Source organism: Choloepus didactylus, chromosome 10 (genome assembly GCF_015220235.1).
Source record: "Choloepus didactylus isolate mChoDid1 chromosome 10, mChoDid1.pri, whole genome shotgun sequence".
Lineage (NCBI taxonomy): Eukaryota > Metazoa > Chordata > Mammalia > Pilosa > Megalonychidae > Choloepus > Choloepus didactylus.
The window spans coordinates 12,301,422-12,325,856 of record NC_051316.1 but is presented as its reverse complement, the minus strand read 5'-3'; the positions used below and the strand labels follow the sequence as shown (position 1 = coordinate 12,325,856).

The window sequence follows — 24,435 nt, the reverse complement described above, 5'->3', positions numbered from 1 at the left end:
ATATGGCCATTTGTTTCTGGTTAGTTTCACTCAATGTAATGTCTACTGTCTACCATTTTGTCTTTGGATTTTCCATGTCATATCTTGTTTTAATTTTTTCCCTCTCTCTCCTCTCTTTCTTTTAACTCTTACTGATAGTCTTCATTTGTACTCTCTTCTCCAAACTCTCTCTTATTCTTTTCCTACCTGCCTGCAGTGCTCCCTTTAGTATTTCTTGTAAAGCCAGTCCCTTATACACAAATAATTCTTTCAGTGTCTGTATGTCTAAGAATATCTTAAACTCTCTCTCATTTTTTGATGGACAATTTTGCCAGATATAGAATTCTTGGTTGGCAGTTTTTTTTCTCTTTCAGTATCTTAAATATATCATACTTTCTGACCTCCATGGTTTCTACCGAAAAATCCATATATAGTCTTATCAACCTTCCTTTTATAAGATGGATCGCTTTTCTCTTGCTGCCTTCAGAATTCTCTGTCTTTGACATTTGATAATCTACTATGTATCTTGGAGTAGGTCTATTTGGATCTATTCTGTTTGGGGTAAACTGCACTTCTTGGATCTGCAATTTTATGTCTTTCATAAGAGATGGGAAATTTTCAGTGGTTATTTCCTCCATTATTCTTTCTGTCCCTTTTCCCTTCTCCTCTCCTTCTGGGACAACAATGACTCATATATTTTGTGCTTCATGTTGTCATTCAGTTCCCTGAGACCCTGCTCATATTTTTCCATTCTTTTTCCTATCTGTTCTTTTTCCCTGAGACCCTGCTTGTATTTTTCCATTCTTTTTCCTATTTGCTCTTTTTTGTGTGCAGAATTTCAGATAGTCTGTCATCTAGTTGTTGAATCCTTTCTTCTGCCTTTTCTGCTGTTGTATGTCTCCATTGTTTTTTCATTTGTTTTTTGTTTTTGTTTTTGCTTTTCAGGAGGTATTTTTCCTTTTATTAAGATCTTGTCTCAACAATAACATATAAGATAATTTAGGAAGACTATTTGAGTATCCATCATGAGAAGAACTCTGGAGAATATAGAAGACCTTCATCCTGCTCTAGAAAGCCAATAATTGACATGTGACTCTAAGGATGGACTTTTATCCAAAAGAAGTTGTGATATTGCTGTGCTACTGAATCCCAGAATTGTTTTCCAAACCTCTCACTCCTGTCTTTTCCTTTCTGTCTGCAGTGCTTCCTTTAATGTTTCCTGTACAGCAGGTATCTCGTCCACGAACTCTGTCATTGTCTGTTTGTCAGAGAATATTTTAAGCTCACCCTCATATTTAAAGGGCACTTTTGTGGATATAGGATTCTTGGTTGGTAGTTTTTCTCTTTCAGTATCTTAAATATATCACACCACTTCCTTCTTGCCTCCATGGTTTCTATTGAGAAATCTGCATGTAGTCTTATCAAGCTTCCTTTGCATGTGATGGATCACATTTCTCTTGCTGCTTTCAGGATTCTCTATCTTTGACATTTGATAATCTGTCTATTAAGTGTCTTGGTGTAGGCCTATTCAGATCTATTCTGTTTGGGGTATGCTGTGCTTCTTGGATCTGTAATTTTATGTCTTTCATAGGAGATGGGAAATTTTCATTGATTATTTCCTCTATTATTGCTTCTGCCCCCTTTCCCTTCTCTTCTTCTGTGACACCAATGATACACACATTCCTGTTTTTTCATTTTGTCCTTAAGTTCCTGGAGACATTACTCATATTTTTCCATTCTTTTTTCTACCTGTTCTTTTGTGTGTAGGCTTTCAGGTGCATTGTTGTCCAGTTCCTGAGTGTTTTCGTCTGCCTCTTGAGAACTGCTGTTGTATGTTTCCACTGTGTCTTTCATCTCTTGTGTTCTGCCTTTCATTTCCAAGGATTCTGCCAGTTGGTTTTTCAAACTTTCAATTTCTACCTTATGGACGCCCGGTGTTTCATTAGATGGTTCATCTCTTTTGCCATATCTTCCCTAAACTTTTTGAATTGGCTTATTATTACTTGTTTAAATTCCTGTATCTTAGTTGAAGTGTAAATTTGTTCCTTTGACTGGGCTGAAACTTCATTTCTCTTAGTGTAGGTTGTAGTTTTCTGTTGTCTTGGCATGGTTTCCTTGGTTACACCAATCAGGTTCTCCCACACCAAAATGGGTTCCAGTCCCAGAAGGAAGAACTATTCAGTATCCGGCTTCTCTGAGGGTGTGTCTAAGAAGATTGGTACACCCTGTGAGACCTCAGGTCACTGTGCTTTTCTGCCCAGCAGGTGGTGCCTGTCAGCCTGTAACTCCAGACTGGTGTAAGGATGTGTGGCCCATGGGTGTTTTCCCCCAGGCTTTGGGGTGTGATTCTGAGTGGAGTGTGGGTAATAGAGCTGAGCCCCACCACTTTCCTCTTAGGGAAGATAGGCCCCCTAGGGAGAGGTCATTATCATTTGAATGGACTCTCTCTGCCTGTGCTATCTTCACCCTTGTCTGGGTCAGAGAACTGGGAACTGAAAATGGCTGAGGCTTTCTTCACTGAGCTGAAACAGGGACAGAAAGCCCCCTTCAGGGTCAGTTCATGACCACCCTCCAGCTCTCCAAGGTCTGTCATCACCCAAAACCTCTGTCTGCTTGTTGGGGATTCACAGCTTGTATCAAGCAGTCCATAATTTGTTAAAACTCCAGTTCAAGCTCAGCTGAGCTGTATTCACTTGTTTGGAGAAAGCTGCTCTCTAGCACCATGAGGCTTTGCCACTTGGGCCTTGAGGGGAGGGGCTCCCAGCATGGATCCACTGTGTTTACTTCCAGATTTTATGCTGCAATCTCAGGCATTCCTCTCAATTCAGGTTGGTATATGATGAGTGGATGGTCATGATCCCCGCCCCACTGCAGTTATTCCAGATTATATACTAGTTGTTCTTCATTGTTTATTAGTTGTTTCAGGTGTCCCCATTGTTTTTCATCTCTTCTATTGTGCCTTTCACTCCCATAAGTTATGTAAATTGTTTTTTCAAACTTTGAAGTTCTTTCTTATGTTCACCCAATGTCTTTTTTATATCCATCATCTCTTTTGCCATAGCTTCTTTTAACTCATTGATTTGATTTTTGAAATGATTTAACATATTTATTTCAAGATCTTTACTGGTTTCAACTCCTGTATCTCATTTGAAGTGTAAGTTTGTTCCTTTGAGCCATATATTCATTTTTTTTCTAGTGTGATTTGTACATTTTTGTTGTCTAGGCATCTTGTTTCATTAATTACCCCAATGAGATTTTCCCAGACCAGATGGGCCCAGATCTCAGAAAGAAGATGTAATCAGTATCAGGTTTCCCTGAGGATGGTACCCAGAAAGTTGTCAGACTTTCTTCTGAGGTCTCTAGGACTCTGTGCTTTTCCTATCCTGCCAAGAAGGTGACACTTGTCAGCTCACAGCTCCCCACTGGGGTAAATAGGTACTTTGCCTTCAGTTCTCATTAGACCCTATCTGTGCCAGAGGCTGAGAGTGTCAGAAGCAAACTTAAGTTGTTTCTGTTTTTTTTTTCTCCCAGGCCCTAGGTTCTGAGTTATCTGAGGGAGGGCAGCCACTTGAGCTGGGCCCCTCCCCCTTTTCTTAGGGATGATAAGCCCTTTAGGAATTTATCCCCTACACTTTACTTTTTCCTTTGACTCTCTATCTTAACTCCACCTGTTCTGGTTTGCTAGTGCTGCCAGAATGCAAAACACCAGAGATGGATTGGCTTTTATAAAGGGGGTTTATTTGGTTACAATAAGAGTCTACTTTCAATGGCCATCTTCAAACTGACTCTCATCTGCAGCTCCTCCAGTCCAGACTGGCAGTGGCTCCATCTATAAAGATCTCACAAAAATTCTGCTGGCTTCACATGAAGGGCACAGGGGTCAAAGATATCAGGCAATAGGAATTTCCACAAATCCTTTCTGGATAACTCCATTTCCAATCTTGGCTTGTACTGAAATGGCAGTCAGGTTCTAAGTTTAGTTAAATCTTCACATGGGGCTGTAACTTTTGGGGTTCCACCCCCTGGATGCTCAGAGTTTTTGAGGCCATCAATTTCTGGTTTCTTGAAACCAAGAGTTCAGTTCTCATCTTATCTCTGTCTTCTTTCATTTTACTATAAGCTGCAAGGAAAAGCTGTGCTATGTCTACAATTTTAGTTTTGAAATCTCATCAGCCAAGTATCCCAGCTTGTATCCTTCAAATTCTCCCTTCCCTCCAACACTAGGACTCAATTTTGCCAAATTCTCTGCCACTTTGAAACAAGGATCTCCTTTCTTCCAGTTCACAATATCACATTCATCATTTCTGCTCAAGGCCTCATCAGAAGTATCTTTAGAGTCCATATTTCCACAGTCTCTGCAAAGCAGTTTAGGCCTTTTCTGTCAAACTCCTCACAATTCTTCCAGAATCTTCCCCTTATCCATTTGGAAAGCCTTCCTAACATGTTTGATATTTGCAAACACAGCAGCACCCCACTTCTGGTACCAAAATCTGTTCTGGTTTGCTAATGCTGCCAGAATGCAAAACATCAGAGATGGATTGGCTTTTATAAAGGGGGTTAATTTGGTTACAATAAGAGTCTACTTTCAATGGCTATCTTCAAACTGTCTCTCATCTGCAGCTTCTCTCTCAGCTCCTGTTCATTCTTCAAAGTGTACCTCTTGGCTGTCGCAAGCTCACTTTTTCTGTCTGAGCTTATATGGTGCTTTAGTAAACTAATCAAGGCCCTCACTGAATGGAGCGGGCCACACCTCCATGGAAATTATCCAGAGTTATCACGACACTTGGGGGGGCACATCTCCATGGAAACAACCTAATCCAAACATTCCAACTTAATCAACACTACTATATTTACCCACACAAGATTGTGTCAAAGATAATGGCATTTTGGGAGCCATAATACAAACTGGCACACCACCCTTTCCTGAGTCAGCACTGACAATTGAAAATGCCCAAGGCTTTCTCTAATGAGCCACTTAGAATGAGAGAAAAAAAGGAAAAAAGAAAGAAATCCCCTTTTCAGAGCCAGTCCCCAGCACTACCTCCCATTACCAATCAAGAACCAGAGTTAGTGCATAGTTCTGTGTGTCCCTTTTCTTGGGATAAGATACATCCCTTTTTCCAGTATTCTTAGCTCAGTCAATTCCCAAAGCCTGTTTTTATTTATTTATGTATTTTTTTCCATCAGCCCTGCCTCCTCTCTGCCAGAAGAAATCTCTAGGTTCCTTTCCTGCTTGCTCCAGGTTTATCTGTTCTTGTAGGTTGTATTCAGCCATCCAGATTAATTAATCAAAACTTCAGTTGGAGCTTGGTTGAGCTACCCTCCCTTCCTCCTAGTAGATGGCTTCTTTTTCCCATGGGGAAGTCTCTCAACTCTGTCTGTTGTAACCATGGGGGAGAGATGCCAACTCCACAGTTTGGGGAGCTTTACTTCAGTTCTTATGCTGCAGTCTCAGCCATTCCACCTATTCCAATCTGATGTACAATATTTGTCTGGTCAAAGATGTCCCCCAACAGTTGTTCCAGACTGTTTACTAGTTGTTCCTAGCTATATGCTAGTTGTTCCAGAGGACTAACTAAATTCCATATCTCCCTATGCTGCCATCTTGCCCTGCCTCACCTTTTTACTTTTGTGTTCATTAATATACTGGGAGTTTAAACATGAGGATTTCATGATTTTTCTAAATTTCAAAATGTTACGGTGCCTGTGGGTTGAAGTATGAGACAGCCAAACAGAATTTAAAAAGCCTTTATTAGCCGGCTGGTGACTGCTCACAGTCACTCCATGCAGGGAGTTCAGTAAGCAGCCCCAACCTGTGTGTACTGGTGCCTTATATAGGCAGAAACCACATCCTGGAAACGCAAGCAAGCTATTTTAACAGAAGCAGAGTTGGCAGTTAGCTATTGGTTACAAAAGACAATTTAGCAAGGTTGGCATTTAGAAATCTTACAAAAAGTTTCACTTGGTTACAAAAAAATTTCACTTGGAAAGTGCAATTGTTGATTGTTATAATGGTTATGCTTGGCTAATGCATATAACTGCAGTTTCACTTCCTTTTTCTCATGGCTTAATGCCACTTACACAACATTCTTACTCTGCAAATGTTACAGGCCAAGGGGGAAGGGACCCATTTCATTCCCCACTGGTTTTTAGGGAGAATCAAATCATTGTTTCTTCTGAGGGTAGGTGTTGATATTGAGACTGCAAAACCATGAGTTTTACACTTTGAATACGCCATTGGACAAATTTAACTAAACTGTTTATAACACAGAGGCCTATGATTAAGGCTAACATGAGAATAGCCAGGGGTCTGGCAATTGCTGATATTAAGGTAGTTAACCATGGAGATTGAGAAAATATACTTTTAAACTAATTTGCCTCCTTTTTCTTTTGCTCTTCTCTATCCTGTAGTCTCTTTCAGAGTTGGCTTAAACTTTTTTTAATTACACCTGAATGGTCAGTATAAAAACAGCATGCTTCACCTAAGGCTAGACAAAGCCCTCCCTGTTTTAAGAATACAAGGTTGAGTCCCCTCAATTCTGGAGCATTACTTTTGCTAAAGAGCTTAAGGACTTTTCAAATTTAGTAATGCTCTCTTCTAAGGTTTTTAGATCCTGGTTAATTTGAGCACTAAGGCTTTTAAAATTTTGGTCCCCTGTGACAAGTGCTGTGGTTCCTACTGTGGCTGCCCTGGCTACCCTAAGCCCGAGGAGCACTGGCACTAATAATGGTCCTTCTCGCTTGACTCATTTGAAGTTACTTAGCCCAAGGTGCTCCCTACCTCCCTCACCAAAGTACTAATATACCTGGGGAAGGACATGGGTGAGAATGCATAGTTCCTTGTCCTTGAAAGTTACCTAAAGTAAGCTTAGAGGTAGTGCCCCAGGGACAATAGTGTGAGTGCCACAGCTTTTGTTCTAGGAGTAACTCACCACAGCCATAGCCTGATATCTCTGGTGGTTCCCCCTCCCTCCCTTTTGGCAACATCCAGGTTTTTCCAAAGAGATTACATAGGTCAAAAACAAATTTAGGGCTGCCAGGGGTGCTGACCTGGCTAACCACTGTTCCATCAATGGTGCGAGTTAACTGCTACATATAATTAGTGGCTTGGTGGGGGGTTTTGGTGGCTAGTATTGATTACCAGGTTCAGCAGTAGGGGTTTCTTCTTTTGCAGTGTCAGGTTTCAGGTGGTGGGCGTGGATGGCATAGTTTAAGGCCTGTAGGGACTTGAGAAGTTTAGAGTTAGACAGGGAGGCCAGCTGCTCCTCCCCTAACTTGGGGAGGAGCAGGGGTGGCCTGTCGAACATGGCTTCATATGGAGTAATACCTTTTACATAAGGGGTACACCTAGCTTTAAGTAAGGCAAACAGAAGGAGGCTCACCCAGTTTTCACCAGTCTCCAATTTAAGTTTGGTGAGGGTTTCCTTAAGCATCCAATTTATCCTTTCTACCTGCTCTGAGCTTTGTGGTCTGTATATGCAGTGTAATTTCTATTTGATTTTTAAAGCCTTTACCAAGTTTTGGGTAACTTTAGCTATAAAAGCCAGACTATTGTCAGACCCCATTGCTACCAGTAGGCCAAACTGGGGGATAATTTCAGCTAATAATTTTTTGCTACTACCTGGGCTGACTCTGACCGAGTTGGGTAGGCCTCAACCCATTCTGAGAAGGTGTCCACCAGCACAAGTAAGTATTTGTATCCCCCTGGTCCAGGAGACAGTTCTGTGAAATCTATTTTCCATTGTTCTCCTGGGAGCTGACCTCTTAGGCGGTGACCTGGGGTAGCAGGGGTACTTACATGACTTGGGTTGACTTGAGCGCAGATGTGACATCTCCTGCTTACCTCTTTTGCTACCTGAAAAAGCTTAGGTATGTTAAAGTCAGTTCTTAGTAATTTAGCTAGTTTTGTCCCTTCCAGGTGTGTCTTGACCTAGATGGACATCAGAGTTTGAGTAAGTTGGAGCAGCTTTTAGTACCCAGGGTTGTAGGAGGGGCAAGACTTGAAGGGACCCCACTGGTTTTAGGGCCACTTTTTTGGCCATTTGGTCAGCAAACACATTTTCCTTGGCTTTGGGTGTACTGCTCTGGGAAGCTAAAGGGCTGTTAAAAGCTCTGATATTTCTGAGGCATTTTTCCTTGGCCCCTCGGAGAGCTTGGGTGAGGGCTATTAGCTTAGCTTTTTGTGCAGACATACCTTAGAGGCTGTTATTACTGCTGCTTCAGTGACTCGAGTCCCGTCTTGAATGAAACTGCTTCTGTCAGTATAGAGAGTTTCATCTGGGTTTTGAAGTGGCAGATTAGTTAGGTCTTCTCGCAGGTTGGTGGTTGCTGCTAAGGTTTTGACACAGTCATGAATGGGTTGGCTGAGATTATTCTTTGGCAGCAAAGTAGCTGGGTTTAAAGCTGAGGTTTGAAGGAACTTTATTCTGGCTGGATCAAGGAGAAGGACTTGGTATCGAGTAATTTTTGTGTTAGAGAGCCACCTGTCCGGGGGGCTTTTGAGGAGGGTTTTGACCATGTGGGGGGCAATGATTTGCAGTTCTTGCCCAAAGGTGAGTTCAGAGGCTTCTTTAACTAGCAAGGTGGTAGCCGCAATGGTTTGGGGACAGTTAGGCTAACCTGCCACAACCAGATCGAGGCATTTTGAAAGATAGGCTACGACCCACTTCCATGGCTCTAAGTGCTGTGTTAACACTCCCTCTGCTGTCCCTTGTGCCTCGGCTACATGCAGCTGGAATGGTAAGTGCCTTTTTAAGAGTCTGGAAGGCTTCTTCCTCTTTATCAGTCCAAGTTAGTTCTGCGTCTTTCCCCCTGGTACTGGCATAAAAGAGGGCGGGCTATTTCAGGAAGCCCAAGGATTTATAGCCAGCAATACCCAACCACTGCTAAACACTCCTGGACTTGCCACTTTGTCCGGGGTGCTGGAATTTGGAGAATGGCTTGAATGCATTTATCAGACAATGTTCTCTTTCCTTCAGTTATATTGTACCCAAGATAAGAGGCTTCTGAAATGCAAAGCTGTGCCTTTTTTTTTTAAGTCTTCAGAACTTTCCCCATTATTGAAGACTCGTTGAGCAACCTCCACCAACTCTCTCAGCACTTTTCCCTTAAAGCCTTTTAACTTTTGTAACTTTTTTTTTTTATATCTGGGGCTGACTGGGTGATGAAGGCAATATTAATTGCTTGTCTGTTTTTTGGCGCCTCCAGATCTATAGGGGTGTATAATCAGTAAGCCTCCTGGAGGTGCTCTAGAAAAGCAATGGGGGACTTAGTGGCCCCCTGAGTCACCTCAGTTATTTTGGACATATTTGTAGGCCTCCATGCCACTGCTCAGAGAGCCCCCATTAGAGTCTGGTGGTACCGTTCAAGAGCCTCCATACCTTAATCCGTGTTAGGGTCCCACTGGGGTCAGGTGAAAGGAAAAACAGCCTAGAAGTGGTCTACTTCCATGGTTGGCAGACCGTCTGGCTCCATGACTAATTTTCATCCCTGGGCATGGATTCTCTCTCTCCTCTGATGTGAAAAGGGTCTGCAGAAGTTGTTGGCAGTCATCCCGTGTGGGCTGATGGGTAAAGAAAATGGACTCCAACAAAGAGATTAGTCTTGGGGTTTTGAGAGAAAGAGGGGTTTTAGGGCTCTGGGCTGGGGGAAGAGGGCCCTATGGAATAAGGTGGGGGCCATGATAAGTAGGGACTGTCCTGTGAGGGGTTGAGGACTGGGGGCCTTTTGGATGGCCCCTTTAAAACAAGCACACTTTGCTCTTTGGATGGTTTAGGTGGTGAGCAAGTTTTAAGCCATTTGGGGTGGTCAGTAAGGACATTGATCCAGGTTTCAATATAGGGAATCTGATCTGGATGTCCCGGTTTTCCATGGATAACTCTCTGAACCTGGAAGGCAATTGGCAAGTTTAGAGTGCCCTTGGGTGGCCAATTAGAGTCTGGAAAAGTTGGTCATTCAAGCTCGCAGAGGGTCTGGAGAGTTCCTGGGTTGACTATGGCTCCCGATCCTGCAGCTCGTCGCTGAAAGTCCTGGAAATTTTTTAAGAAACATTACAGCAGAGAGCAAGCAAAAGAAGATGGAGACTGACCCATAATGTGACTGACGGACAACAAAACAAAGACACCAACAATAAAACACAAAACAGAGACTAGGTCTCCCACCAAGAGACCGATGCCGAACCAAAACACAAACCAAACCTAAGCCACCAGCCACTGTTGTGGTCCAAGGCTGGGTCTTGGAGTTATGGCTGCGTCCAGCCCTCCTAAAGACCCTAAAGGGGTACCCCACCAGACCAGATTAGAGATCTCTTACCATTGTGGGCCCACGTCCAGATGGCTCCAGAGGCGGATTTTTGAATTTTGAGGCTTGACCACCCGGTTCTCCGACGTGGCTGAGGAACATCTCTCAGCACGTGGCCCCTGGGGGAGGGCCAGTAATCAGACATTATCTCAACCGATGAGCCTCGGCAAATGCTGAGGATATCTCACTGGGGCCTCCAAATGTTACAGTGCCTGCGAATTGAAGTACGAGAGAGCCAAACAGAATTTAGAGAGTCTTTATTAGCCAGCCAGCGACTGCTCACTGTCACTCTGTGCAGGGAGTTCAGTAAGCAGCCCTGACCCATGTGTGCTGGTGCCTTATATAGGCAGAAACCACATCGTGGAAATGCAAGCAAGTTATTTTAACAGAAGCAGAGTTGGCAGGCAGCTATTGGTTACAAAAGACAATTTAGCAAGGTTGGCATTTAGAAATATTACAAAAAGTTTCACTTGGTTACAAAAGGTTTCACTTGGAAATGATGCAATTGTTGATTGTTATAATGATTATGCTTGGCTAATGCATATAACCACAGTTTCACTTCCTTCTTCTCATGGCTTAATGCCACTTACACAACATTCTTACTCTGCAAATGTTACAGGCCAAGGGGGAAGGGACCCATTTTACAAAACACATTTTTAAAAGTCTATTTTACATTTTTTAAAACAAAGGCATCTGGTTCTTTTATCATTTTCATTGATGACTCATTACAATAAATAGAAAAATAAACAAGCATCCTTTAACCCAGGCTGAGGTAGACTGCAGACAGGAAATCCTGAGGCCATCTCCAGGAATGAACTGCATTCTTCTCATAGGAACCTGCTTTGGGTCTCATCTTTTTCCAATACCAATGTGCATACTTTAATTATAAAAGCTGTAGTTTTAATTATAAAAGTAGAGGCTACTATTTACCTGTGTGCCAGTTTGAATGTATTGTGTCCCCCAAACGCATGTAGTCTTGTGGGGCAGACGTTTTGGTGCTGATTAGATTTGCTTGGAATGTGCCCCACCCAGCTGTGGGTGATGACTCTGATGAGATACTCCCATGGAGGCATGGCCCCACCCATTCAGGGTGGGCCTTGATCAGTGGAGCCATATAAACGAGCTGACTCAAAGAGAAGGAACTCAGTGCAGCTGTGAGTGACGTTTTGAAGAGGAGCAAGCTTGCTAGAGAGGAATGTCCTGGGAGAAAGCCACTTTGAAACCAGAACTTTGGAGCACATGCCAGCCACGTGCCCTCCCAGCTAACAGAGGTTTTCTGGATGCCACTGGCCATCCTCCAGTAAAGGTACCCAATTACTGATGCATTACCTTGGACACTTTATGGCCTTAAGACTGTAACTGTGTAGCCAAATAAACCCCCTTTTTATAAAAGCCAATCCATCTGAGACTGGTGAGCTGTATGTTTTAGTTACTCCTCCAGGAAAGTAGGTAGAAAGCCAGGAACTGTGTGGACTGGACACCACAGAGCAATCTGACTTTGGGCATACTTCATACAACACTCATGAAAACATGGAACTGCTGAGATCAGTGAAATCTGTAAGGTTTTGTGGCCAGGGGACCCGCGCCCCTCCCTGCCAGGCTCAGTCCTGTGGGAGGAGGGGCTGTCAGCTCCGGGAAGGAGAAGGGAGAACTGCAGTGGCAGCCCTTATTGGAATCTCATTCTACTGATCGAAACTCCAACCATAGATAGACTGAGACCAGACACCAGAGACTCTGAGAGCAGCCAGCCCAGCAGAGAGGAGACAGGCATAGAGAAAAAAAAACAACACAAAAAACTCCAAAATAAAAGCGGAGGATTTTTGGAGTTCTGGTGAACATAGAAAGGGGAAGGGCCCTGAGGCGCATATGCAAATCCCGAAGAAAAGCTGATCTCTCTGCCCTGTGGACCTTTCCTTAATGGCCCTGGTTGCTTTGTCTCTTAGCATTTCAATAACCCATTAGATCTCTGAGGAGGGCCCTTTTTTTTTTTTTAATCCTTTTTTCTTTTTCTAAAACAATTACTCTAAGAAGCCCAATACAGAAAGCTTCAAAGACTTGCAATTTGGGCAGGTGAAGTCAAGAGCAGAACTAGGAGACCTCTGAGACAAAACGCAATAATCCAGTGGCTGAGAAAATTCACTAAACACCACAACTTCCCAAAAAAAGGGGGGTGTCTGCTCACAGCCATCATCCTGGTGGACAGGAAACACTCCTGCCCATCGACAACCCCATAGCCCAGGACTGCCCCAGACAACCCAGTGTGACAGAAGTGCTTCAAATAACAGGCACACACCACAAAACTGGGCATGGACATTAGCCTTCCCTGCAACCTCAGCTGATTGTCCCAGAGTTGGGAAGGTAGAGCAGTGTGAATTAACAAAGCCCGATTCAGCCATCATTTCAGCAGACTGGGAGCCTCCCTACACAGCTCAGCAGCCAGGAACTGCCCTGGGGGGATGGCACTCACCTGTGACATAGCACAGTCATCCCTCAACAGAGGTCCCGGGGTGCACGGCCTGGAAGAGGGGCCCACGTGCAAGTCTCAGGAGCCATACGCCAATACCAAGGACTTGTGGGTCAGTGGCAGAGACAAACTGTGGCAGGACTGAACTGAAGGATTAGACTATTGCAGCAGCTTTAAAACTCTAGGATCACCAGGGAGATTTGATTGTTAGGGCCAAATCCCCTCCCTGACTGCCCAGAAACACACCCCATATACAGGGCAGGCAACACCAACTACATACGCAAGCTTGGTACACCAATTGGGCCCCACAAGACTCACTCCCCCACTCACCAAAAAGGCTAAGCAGGGGAGAACTGGCTTGTGGAGAACAGGTGGCTCGTGGACGCCACCTGCTGGTTAGTTAGAGAAAGTGTACTCCACGAAACTGTAGATCTGATAAATTAGAGATAAGGACTTCAATTGGTCTACAAATCCTAGAAGAACCCTATCAAGTTCAGCAAATGCCACGAGGCCAAAAACAACAGAAAATTATAAAGCATATGAAAAAACCAGACGATATGGATAACCCAAGCCCAAGCACCCAATTCAAAAGATCAGAAGAGACACAGCACCTAGAGCAGCTACTCAAAGAACTAAAGATGAACAATGAGACCATAGTACGGGAGACAAAGGAAATCAAGAAGACCCTAGAAGAGCATAAAGAAGACATTGCAGGACTAAATAAATAAATGGATGATCTTATGGAAATTAAAGAAACTGTTGACCAAATTAAAAAGATTCTGGACACTCATAGTACAAGACTAGAGGAAGTTGAACAACGAATCAGTGACCTCGAAGATGACAGGATGGAAAATGAAAGCATAAAAGAAAGAATGGGGAAAAAAATTGAAAAAATAGAAATGGACCTCAGGGATATGATAGATAATATGAAACGTCCAAATATAAGACTCATTGGTGTTCCAGAAGGGGAAGAAAAGGGTAAAGGTCTAGGAAGAGTATTCAAAGAAATTGTTGGGGAAAACTTCCCAAATCTTCTAAACAACATAAATACACAAATCATAAATGCTCAGCGAACACCAAATAGAATAAATTCAAATAAACCCACTCCGAGACATATACTGATCACACAGTCAAACACAGAAGAGAAGGAGCAAGTTCTGAAAGCAGCAAGAGAAAAGCAATTCACCACATACAAAGGAAACAGCATAAGACTAAGTAGTGACTACTCAGCAGCCACCATGGAGGCGAGAAGGCAGTGGCACGATATATTTAAAATTCTGAGTGAGAAAAATTTCCAGCCAAGAATACTTTATCCAGCAAATCTCTCCTTCAAATTTGAGGGAGAGCTTAAATTTTTCACAGACAAACAAATGCTGAGAGAATTTGCTAACAAGAGACCTGCCCTACTGGAGATACTAAAGGGAGCCCTACAGACAGAGAAACAAACAAAGGACAGAGAGACTTGGAGAAAGGTTCAGTACTAAAGAGATTCGGTATGGGTACAATAAAGGATATTAATAGACAGAGGGGAAAAATATGACAAACATAAACCAAAGGATAAGATGGCTGATTCAAGAAACGCCTTCACGGTTATAACATTGAATGTAAATGGATTAAACTCCCCAATTAAAAGATACAGATTTGCAGAATGGATAAAAAAAATGAACCATCAATATGTTGCATACAAGAGACTCATATTAGACACAGGGACACAAAGAAACTGAAAGTGAAAGGATGGAAAAAATATTTCATGCAAGCTACAGCCAAAAGAAAGCAGGTGTAGCAATATTAATCTCAGATAAAATAGACTTCAAATGCAGGGATGTTTTGAGAGACAAAGAAGGCCACTACATACTAATAAAAGGGGCAATTCAGCAAGAAGAAATAACAATCGTAAATGTCTATGCACCCAATCAAGGTGCCACAAAATACATGAGAGAAACACTGGCAAAACTAAAGGAAGCAATTGATGTTTCCACAATAATTGTGGGAGACTTCAACACATCACTCTCTCCTATAGATAGATCAACCAGACAGAAGACCAATAAGGAAATTGAAAACCTAAACAATCTGATAAATGAATTAGATTTAACAGACATATACAGGACATTACATCCCAAATGACCAGGATACACATACTTTTCTAGTGCTCATGGAACTTTCTCCAGAATAGATCATGTGCTGGGACATAAAACAAGCCTCAGTAAATTTAAAAAGATTGAAATTATTCAAAGCACATTCTCTGACCACAATGGAATACAATTAGAAGTCAATAACCATCAGAGACTTAGAAAATTCACAAACACCTGGAGGTTAAACAACACACTCCTAAACAATCAGTGGGTTAAAGAAGAAATAGCAAGAGAAATTGCTAAATATATAGAGATGAATGAAAATGAGAACACAACATACCAAAACCTATGGGATGCAGCAAAAGCAGTGCTAAGGGGGAAATTTATAGCACTAAACGCATATATTAAAAAGGAAGAAAGAGCCGAAATCAAAGAACTAATGGATCAACTGAAGAAGCTAGAAAATGAACAGCAAACCAATCCTAAACCAACTACAAGAAAAGAAATAACAAGGATTAAAGCAGAAATAAATGACATAGAGAACAAAAAAACAATAGACAGGATAAATATCACCAAAAGTTGGTTCTTTGAGAAGATCAACAAGATTGACAAGCCTCTAGCAAGACTGACAAAATCAAAAAGAGGGAAGACCCATATAAACAAAATAATGAATGAAAAAGGTGACATAACTGCAGATCCTGAAGAAATTAAAAAAATTATAAGAGGATACTATGAACAACTGTATGGCAACAAACTGGATAATGTAGAGGAATGGACAATTTCCTGGAAACATATGAACAAGCTAGACTGACCAGAGAAGAAATAGAAGACCTCAACCAACCCATCACAAGCAAAGAGATCCAATCAGTCATCAAAAATCTTCCCACAAATAAATGCCCAGGGGCAGATGGCTTCACAGGGGAATTCTACCAAAGTTTCCAGAAAGAACTGACACCAATCTTACTCAAACTCTTTCAAAACATTGAAGAAAATGGAACACTACCTAACTCATTTTATGAAGCTAACATCAATCTAATACCAAAACCAGGCAAAGATGCTACAAAAAAGGAAAACTACCGGCCAATCTCCCTAATGAATATAGATGCAAAAATCCTCAACAAAATACTTGCAAATCGAATCCAAAGACACATTAAAAAAATCATACACCATGACCAAGTGGGGTGTATTCCAGGCATGCAAGGATGGTTCAACATAAGAAAATCAGTCAATGTATTACAACACATTAACAAGTCAAAAGGGAAAAATCAGTTGATCATCTCAATAGATGCTGAAAAAGCATTTGACAAAATCCAACATCCGTTTTTGATAAAAACACTTCAAAAGGTAGGAATTGAAGGAAACTTCCTCAACATGATAAAGAGCATATATGAAAAACCCACAGCCAGCATAGTTTTCAATGGTGAGAGACTGAAAGCCTTCCCTCTAAGATCAGGAACAAGACAAGGATGCCCACTGTCACCACTGTTATTCAACATTGTGCTGGAAGTGCTAGCCAGGGCAATCTGGCAAGACAAAGAAATCAAAGGCATCCAAATTGGAAAAGAAGAAGTAAAACTGTCATTGTTTGCAGATGATATGATCTTATATCTAGAAAACCCTGAGAAATCGACGATACAGCTACTAGAGCTAATAAGCAAATTTAGCAAAATAGCGGGATACAAGGTTAATGCACATAAGTCAGTAATGTTTCTATATGCTAGAAATGAACAAACTGAAGAGACACTCAAGAAAAAGATACCATTTTCAATAGCAACTAAAAAAATCAAGTACCTAGGAATAAACTTAACCAAAGATGTAAAAGACCTATACAAAGAAAACTACATAACTCTACTAAAAGGAATAGAAGGGGACCTTAAAAGATGGAAAAAATATTCCATGTTCATGGATAGGAAGACTAAATGTCATTAAGATGTCAATTCTACCCAAACTCATCTACAGATTCAATGCAATCCCAATCAAAATTCCAACAACCTACTTTGCAGACTTGGAAAAGCTAGTTATCAAATTTATTTGGAAAGGGAAGATGCCTCGAATTGCTAAAGACACTCTAAAAAAGAAAAACGAAGTGGGAGGACTTACACTCCCTGACTTTGAAGCTTATTATAAAGCCACAGTTGCTAAAACAGCATGGTACTGGCACAAAGATAGACATATAGATCAATGGAATCGAATTGAGAATTCAGAGATAGACCCTCAGATCTATGGCCGACTGATCTTTGATAAGGCCCCCAAAGTCACTGAACTGAGTCATAATGGTCTTTTCAACAAATGGGGCTGGGAGAGTTGGATATCCATATCCAAAAGAATGAAAGAGGACCCCTACCTCACCCCCTACACCAAAATTAACTCAAAATGGACCAAAGATCTCAATATAAAAGAAAGTACCATAAAACTCCTAGAAGATAATGTAGGAAAACATCTTCAAGACCTTGTATTAGGCGGCCACTTCCTAGACTTTACACCCAAAGCACAAGCAACAAAAGAGAAAATAGATAAATGGGAACTCCTCAAGCTTAGAAGTTTCTGCACCTCAAAAGAATTTCTCAAAAAGGTAAAGAGGCAGCCAACTCCATGGGAAAAAAATTTTGGAAACCATGTATCTGACAAAAGACTGATATCTTGCATATATAAAGAAATCCTACAACTCAATGACAATAGTACAGTCGGTCCAATTATAAAATGGGCAAAAGATATGAAAAGACAATTCTCTGAAGAGGAAATACAAATGGCCAAGAAACACATGAAAAAATGTTCAGCTTCACCAGCTATTAGAGAGATGCAAATTAAGACCACAATGAGATACCATCTAACACCGATTAGAATGGCTGCCATTAAACAAACGGGAAACTACAAATGCTGGAGGGGATGTGGAGAAATTGGAGCACTTATTCATTGTTGGTGGGACTGTATAATGGTTCAGCCACTCTGGAAGTCAGTCTGACAGTTCCTTAGAAAACTAGATATATCTGGGGATGCCCAGGAATGACTATGGCCTGTTAATTTCTGATGGATATAGTAGGAGCAAGTTCACAGAAATGTTGCTATATTGGGTAACTTTCTTGGGGTAAAGTAGGAACATGTTGGAAGTTAAGCAGTTATCTTAGGTTAGTTGTCTTTTTCTTACTCCCTTGTTATGGTCTCTTTGAAATGTTCTTTTACTGTATGTTTTTTTCTTTTTAACTTTTTTTTTCATACAGTTGATTTAAAAACGAAGGGAAAGTTAAAAAAAAAAAAGAAAAACAAGGAAAAAAAAAAGATGTAGTGCTCCCTTGGGGAGCCTGTGGAGAATGCAGGGGTATTCGCCTACCCCACCTCCATGGTTCCTAACATGACCACAGACATGGGGGACTGGTGGTTTGATGAGTTGAGCCCTCTACCACAGGTTTCACCCTTGGGAAGATGGTTGCTGCAAAGGAGAGGCTAGGCCTCCCTATGGTTGTGCCTGGGAGCCTCCTCCCGAGTGCCTCTTTGTTGCTCAGATGTGGCCCTGTCTCTCTGGCTAACCCAACTTGAAAGGTGAAATCACTGCCCTCCCCCCTACGTGGGATCAGACACCCAGGGGAGTGAATATCCCTGGCAGCGTGGAATGTGACTCCCGGTGAGGAATGTAGACCTGGCATCGTGGGACGGAGAACATCTTCTTGACCAAGGGGGGGATGTGAAAGGAAATGGAATGGGCTTCAGTGGCGGGGAGAATCCAGGAGGAGCCAAGGGGTCACTCTGGTGGGCACTCTTATGCACACTTTAGACAACCCTTTTTAGGTTCTAAAGAATTGGGGTAGCTGGTGGTGGATGCCTGAAACTATCAAACTACAACCCAGAACCCATGAATCTCGAAGACAGTTGTATAAAAATGTAGCTTATGAGGGGTGACAATGGGATTGGGAAAGCCATAAGGACCACACTCCACTTTGTCTATTTTGTGGATGAATGAGTAGAAAAATAGGGGAAGGAAACAAACAGACAAAGGTACCCAGTGTTCTTTTTTACTTCAATTGCTCTTTTTCACTCTAATTATTTTTCTTGTTATTTTTGTGTGTGTGCTATTGAAGGTGTCAGGGATTGATTTGGGTGATGAATGTACCACTATGTAATGGTACTGTAAACAATCGAAAGTACGATTTGTTTTGTTTGACTGCATGGTATGTGAATATATCTCAATAAAATGAAGATTAAAAAAAAAAAAAAAACTAGATATAGAGTTACTGTTCGATCCAGCGATTGCACTTCTCGGTATATACCCAGAAGGTCGGAAAGCAGTGACATGAACAGATATCTGCACGCCAATGTTCATAGCAGCATTATTCACAATTGCCAAGAGATGGAAACAACCCAAATGTCCTTCAACAGATGAGTGGATAAATAAAATGTGGTATATACACACGATGGAATACCATGCGGCACTAAGAAGGAACGATCTCGTGAAACATATGACAACATGGATGAACCTTGAAGACATAAGGCTGAGCGAAATAAGCCAGGCACAAAAAGAGAAATATTATATGCTTCCACTAATGTGAACTTTGAAAAATGTAAGACAAATGGCTTATAATGTAGAATGTAGGGGAACTAGCAAGAGAGAGCAATTAAGGAAGGAGGAACAATAATCCAAGAAGAACAGGTAAGCTATTTAACATTCTGGGGATGCCCAGGAATGACTATGGTCTGTTAATTTCTGATGGATATAGTAGGAGCAAGTTCACAGAAATGTTGCTATATTAGGTAACTTTCTTGGGGTAAAGTAGGAACATGTTGGAAGTTAAGCAGTTATCTTAGGTTAGTTGTCTTTTTCTTACTCCCTTGTTATGGTCTCTTTGAAATGTTCTTTTATTGTATGTTTGTTTTCTTTTTAACTTTTTTTTCATACAGTTGATTTAAAAAAGAAGGGAAAGTTAAAAAAAAATGAAAAACAAGGAAAAAAAAAAGATGTACTGCCCCCTTGAGGAGCCTGTGGAGAATGCAGGGGTATTCGCCTACCCCACCTCCATGGTTGCTAACATGACCACAGACATAGGGGACTGGTGGTTTGATGGGTTGAGCCCTCTACCACAGGTTTTGCCCTTGGGGGGACGGTTGCTGCAAAGGAGAGGCTAGGCCTCCCTATGGTTGTGCCTGGGAGCCTCCTCCCGAGTGCCTCTTTGTTGCTCAGATGTGGCCCTGTCTCTCTAGCTAAGCCAACTTGAAAGGTGAAATCACTGCCCTCCCCTCTACGTGGGATCGGACGCCCAGGGGGGTGAATCTCCCTGGCGGCGTGGAGTGCGACTCCCGGGGAGGAATGTAGACCTGGCATCATGGGACGGAGAGCATCTTCTTGACCAGGAGGGGGATGTGAAAGGAAATGAAATAAGCTTCAGTGGCAGAGAGATTCCAAAAGGAGCCGAGAGGTCACTCTGGTGGGCACTCTTATGCACACTTTAGACAACCCTTTTTAGGTTCTAAAGAATTGGGGTAGCTGGTTGTGGATACCTGAAACTATCAAACTACAACCCAGAACCCATGAATCTCGAAGACAGTTGTATAAAAATGTAGCTTATGAGGGGTGACAATGGGATTGGGAAAGCCATAAGGACCACACTCCACTTTGTCTATTTTAGGGATGGATGAGTAGAAAAATAGGGGAAGGAAACAAACAGACAAAGGTACTCAGTGTTCTTTTTTACTTCAATTGCTCTTTTTCACTCTGATTATTATTCTTGTTATTTTTGTGTGTGTGCTAATGAAGGTGTCAGGGATTGATTTGGGTGATGAATGTACCACTATGTAATGGTACTGTAAACAATCGAAAGAACGATTTGTTTTGTATGACTGCATGGTATGTGAATATATCTCAATAAAATGAAGATAAAAAAAATATCAAGGATTTCACAGACTAATAGGGGCCTAGGACATGCCCATAAAAAACTTCCAAAAAGTAGAATTTACTACAAGAGAATTTCATATTGAGTTCAGCAGGAAGTTAGCGCTGAAAATGTAGAAGTGGAATTGGTCCAAATAGAAGAAAGTAATAATTGGGAGCAAGTTTTGTCAATGGTGGTGAGGGTGTTGGGCATACAGGACCTGTGCCTGCATTGAAAATGAAGACAAGAGGAAGATGGTTAAAGAGGAGAGATAGGAGTGTGTATTATTTCATTCTGCTTATGTTTATTGTGTAACTATTATACACCAAATTACAGCAATGAACAACACATTGAGAGTTCCTGTTCTCCTGATGCATATGTTTTAGTAGAGGGAGAGAAATAGTAGACACATAATCATATGATGTTAAGTACTGTGAAGATTTTTTTTAAACAAGGGAAGAATGTTGTTAGCAAAGAATTTAACCTTGTCCAAAGAGAGGTCTTGCTTTTGCCCTTAGTTTCTGGGAAGTCATCTCCCTGCCCTTGAAATGGCATTTCTTATAGGAGTGTCTTTGTTTAGGGTGGTAGCTGGCCATACCAGAAAGCCAGTATGATTTATGTTCAGGGCTTTGAGTTATGCACTTACCTCCGGAGGGGCTGGAAACTCAGGTAAGCCACAGGATCAGTCAATCACAGATTCCCAGTAAAGCTTCTGGACACCAAGGCTCACGTGAACTTCCCTGGTTTTCAATACTTCAAGGTATTGAATTTCACTAGGTGGAGTCTCAGAACTCAGAAAAGCTGTTGTACTCACATTCATGGTCTCTCACAGTGGAAGGATACAGCTGAAAATCAGCAAAGGGAAGAGTTGCATAGGGCAGAGTCCAGGAGAGTATCAAACATGGATCTTCCAGTGGTCCTCTTCCAGTGCAGTTGTGCAGATAATGCTTATATCTCCCAGCAGCTAGGTGTGGCAACATGCATGGAGTGTTTCCAACTAGGAAAGTTCACATGAGCCCTGGTGTCCAGAGTTTTTATTGGCAGTTAGTTACATAGGCATAGCTAACAACCCACATGGCTGACCTTAGTCTCTAGTCCCTTCAGAGCTTAAGCCAATACTACATGCCTCAAAGGCTCCCACTATAAATAACACTGTTAGCATAGACTATTTGGGGTGGCTCAAAGCTCCCAGGTAAACAGACACTTGTCCAGCAGGATATTCCAAGGTCTGAGAGTTTGTTTCCAAAGAACTGGGCAAGGGTAAAGTGAATCCTTTACTACGTGAAGACCTAGAGTGATTTTGTGATTTGCCCCCAAATTTGAAGCTAACATTTCATTGCTGGGATACAAAACAACCCAATTCCTCTAATATTTTCATAATACCACATTGTCACTCATTTTATTTTCTTCCCATTCATGTGAACATACAGCTGCCTTCCCCCTCAATCTGTCACCATTATAGCCTTTGCTGAGCAATGCCCCCTTCCCCCAAGTTTTATGTAATTCCCAAGCAAACTATTTTTATTGCAATTCACACAATGTATGAAATTCTAGCCACAGAAAAGTCTTCCCTAACTGCATTCATGTTTCACTCATTTGGCATATTTCCTTAGATTATAACCAATCTGGATTTCTGTCATCCATTAACTCCACATTTTTCCAATATACAATTTGTTAGCAAGCTCTGTCCTCTTTTCACCTCAGATATGTTCCCCAGTTATGCTTGCTTAATTCTCACATTATCTTATAAGATAGATGTGATATTCCTCCCCTTATTAGAATACACAGTATGGTATTGTATGTATAGAAAGATATACAATTAACTAAGCCTTCCTTCCATTTGGATGACCACCCAGGATAATGTTTATTTGCCAAGTTTCCCAAATAATTCTGAGTCATACCAATTTTTGAAAACCATTAACTTAATCTCTTTCCTTAATCATCTTCTTTGCCTTCCTATATGGCCTTTGTTCAACCTCTACTTTCGTGGTTCATTATTTGAAAAGCACAGCTATATTTTAGAAATGTTTTACTCATTTATATTATTAGAGACTTATTTGAAAGTGCTTTCAGTTTATTCTTCCTTTTTCTACTGAAGAAATTTTATTCCTCCCAGAATAGAAAAAAAAAGATATTTGTTTGATTTGTGTTTCATTTCAGACAAAGCATCACAGTTTGTGACCAAGAAAATATCTTTAAAGAAAAAAATTAGTAAAGTAAAATCATTCCAACTAAAGTTAATGGAAAGAATTAGAAGACCAGTCTCAAGTTTCAGAGATGTCTGGGAATGTAAAGACAAACTTGAGAGACAATGGACATATCAGGAAGCACATTTCAGCCCAGTAATAATCACCCATGAAGATGTACCTACTTTCAGTAGGCACCTAACTCTTACTCTTCACCAAAGGATTAAAAATGAAGAAAAACCACATGAAAATAAGGAATGTGGGAAGACTTTTAGTCCTGGCTCACAACTTAGACAATATCAGAGAACTCATACTGGTGAGAAGCCCTATGAATCTAGGAAATGTGGAAAGTCCTTTAGCTGTGGTTCTGCACTCACTAAACATCAGAAAAGTCACAGTGGTGAGAAACCCTATGAATGTAAGGAATGTGGAAAATCTTTTAGTTGTGGCTTGAACCTGTTACGATATCAGAGAATTCATACTGGTGAGAAACCCTATGAATATAGAGACTGTGGGAAGGCATTTAGTTGGATCTCATACTTTTCTCAACATAAAATAATGCATACTGGTGAGAAACCTTATGTATGTAAGGAATGTGGAAATACATTTTGTTGGAGCTCCTGTCTTTCAAAACATCAGATAATTCATACTGCTGAGAAACCCTATGAATGTAAGGAATGTGGGAAGTCCTTTAAATAAGACCTCAATACTTGTTCAGCATCAGAGAATTCATACTGATGAGAAACCCTATGTATGTAGAGAATGTGGGAAGGCTTTTACAAGGAGCTCAAACCTTAGTCAACATCAGAGAATTCATACTGGTGAGAAACCTTACAAATGTAAGGAATGTGAGAAGGCCTTTAGTAGGAACTCAAAACTTGTTCAGCATCAGAGAATTCATACTGGTGAGAAACCCTATGAATGTAAAGAATGTGGAAAGACCTTTAGTTGTAGTTCATCTTTCTCAACATCAGAGACTTCACACTGGTAAGAAACCCTATAAATGTAAAGAATGTGGAAAGGCCTTTACTTATCACTCAAATTTCACTGTGCATAAGAAAATGCATACAGGCGAGAAACCCTATGAATGTACTAACTGTGGGAAAGCTTTTACTAGGCGCTCAAACTTTCTTCACCATCAGAGAATTCATAATAGTGATTAGCCCAATGAATGGAAGAAATGTGTAAAGGTTTTTTTCATAACTCAGAGTTTGCATAACAAGAGAATTCAAACAGTGGAAGCATCCTATGAATAAAATAAATGTTAGAAAACCTATCAATAGCTCCAACTTGGTATCAGAAAATTCACACTTTTAATCTTTAATCTTATTGCAAATATTAGAAAGTTCATATTTGAGAGTAATCATGGGATTTTTTTAAAATTAGTTTTTCTATAATTTTGTTTCATACTTAAATTTTGGAGCCATTTCAAATTTTACTGTGTGTCAGTTTGTATATATTATGTACCCCAGAAAAAGCCATATTCTTTAATGCAGTCTGGTAGAGGCAGAGGTATTAGTGTTGATTAGGTTGGAACCTTCTGATTGTTTCCATGGAGATGTGACCCACCTGAGTGA

The 24,435-nt window shown here is 41.2% G+C and overlaps 1 pseudogene; it reads left to right on the top strand.

Moving 5' to 3' along the window:
• The first annotated feature begins 22,912 nt into the window (after window positions 1-22,912).
• On the top strand, window positions 22,913-24,021 carry LOC119505234 (annotated as a pseudogene).
• Window positions 24,022-24,435: the final 414 nt, after the last annotated feature.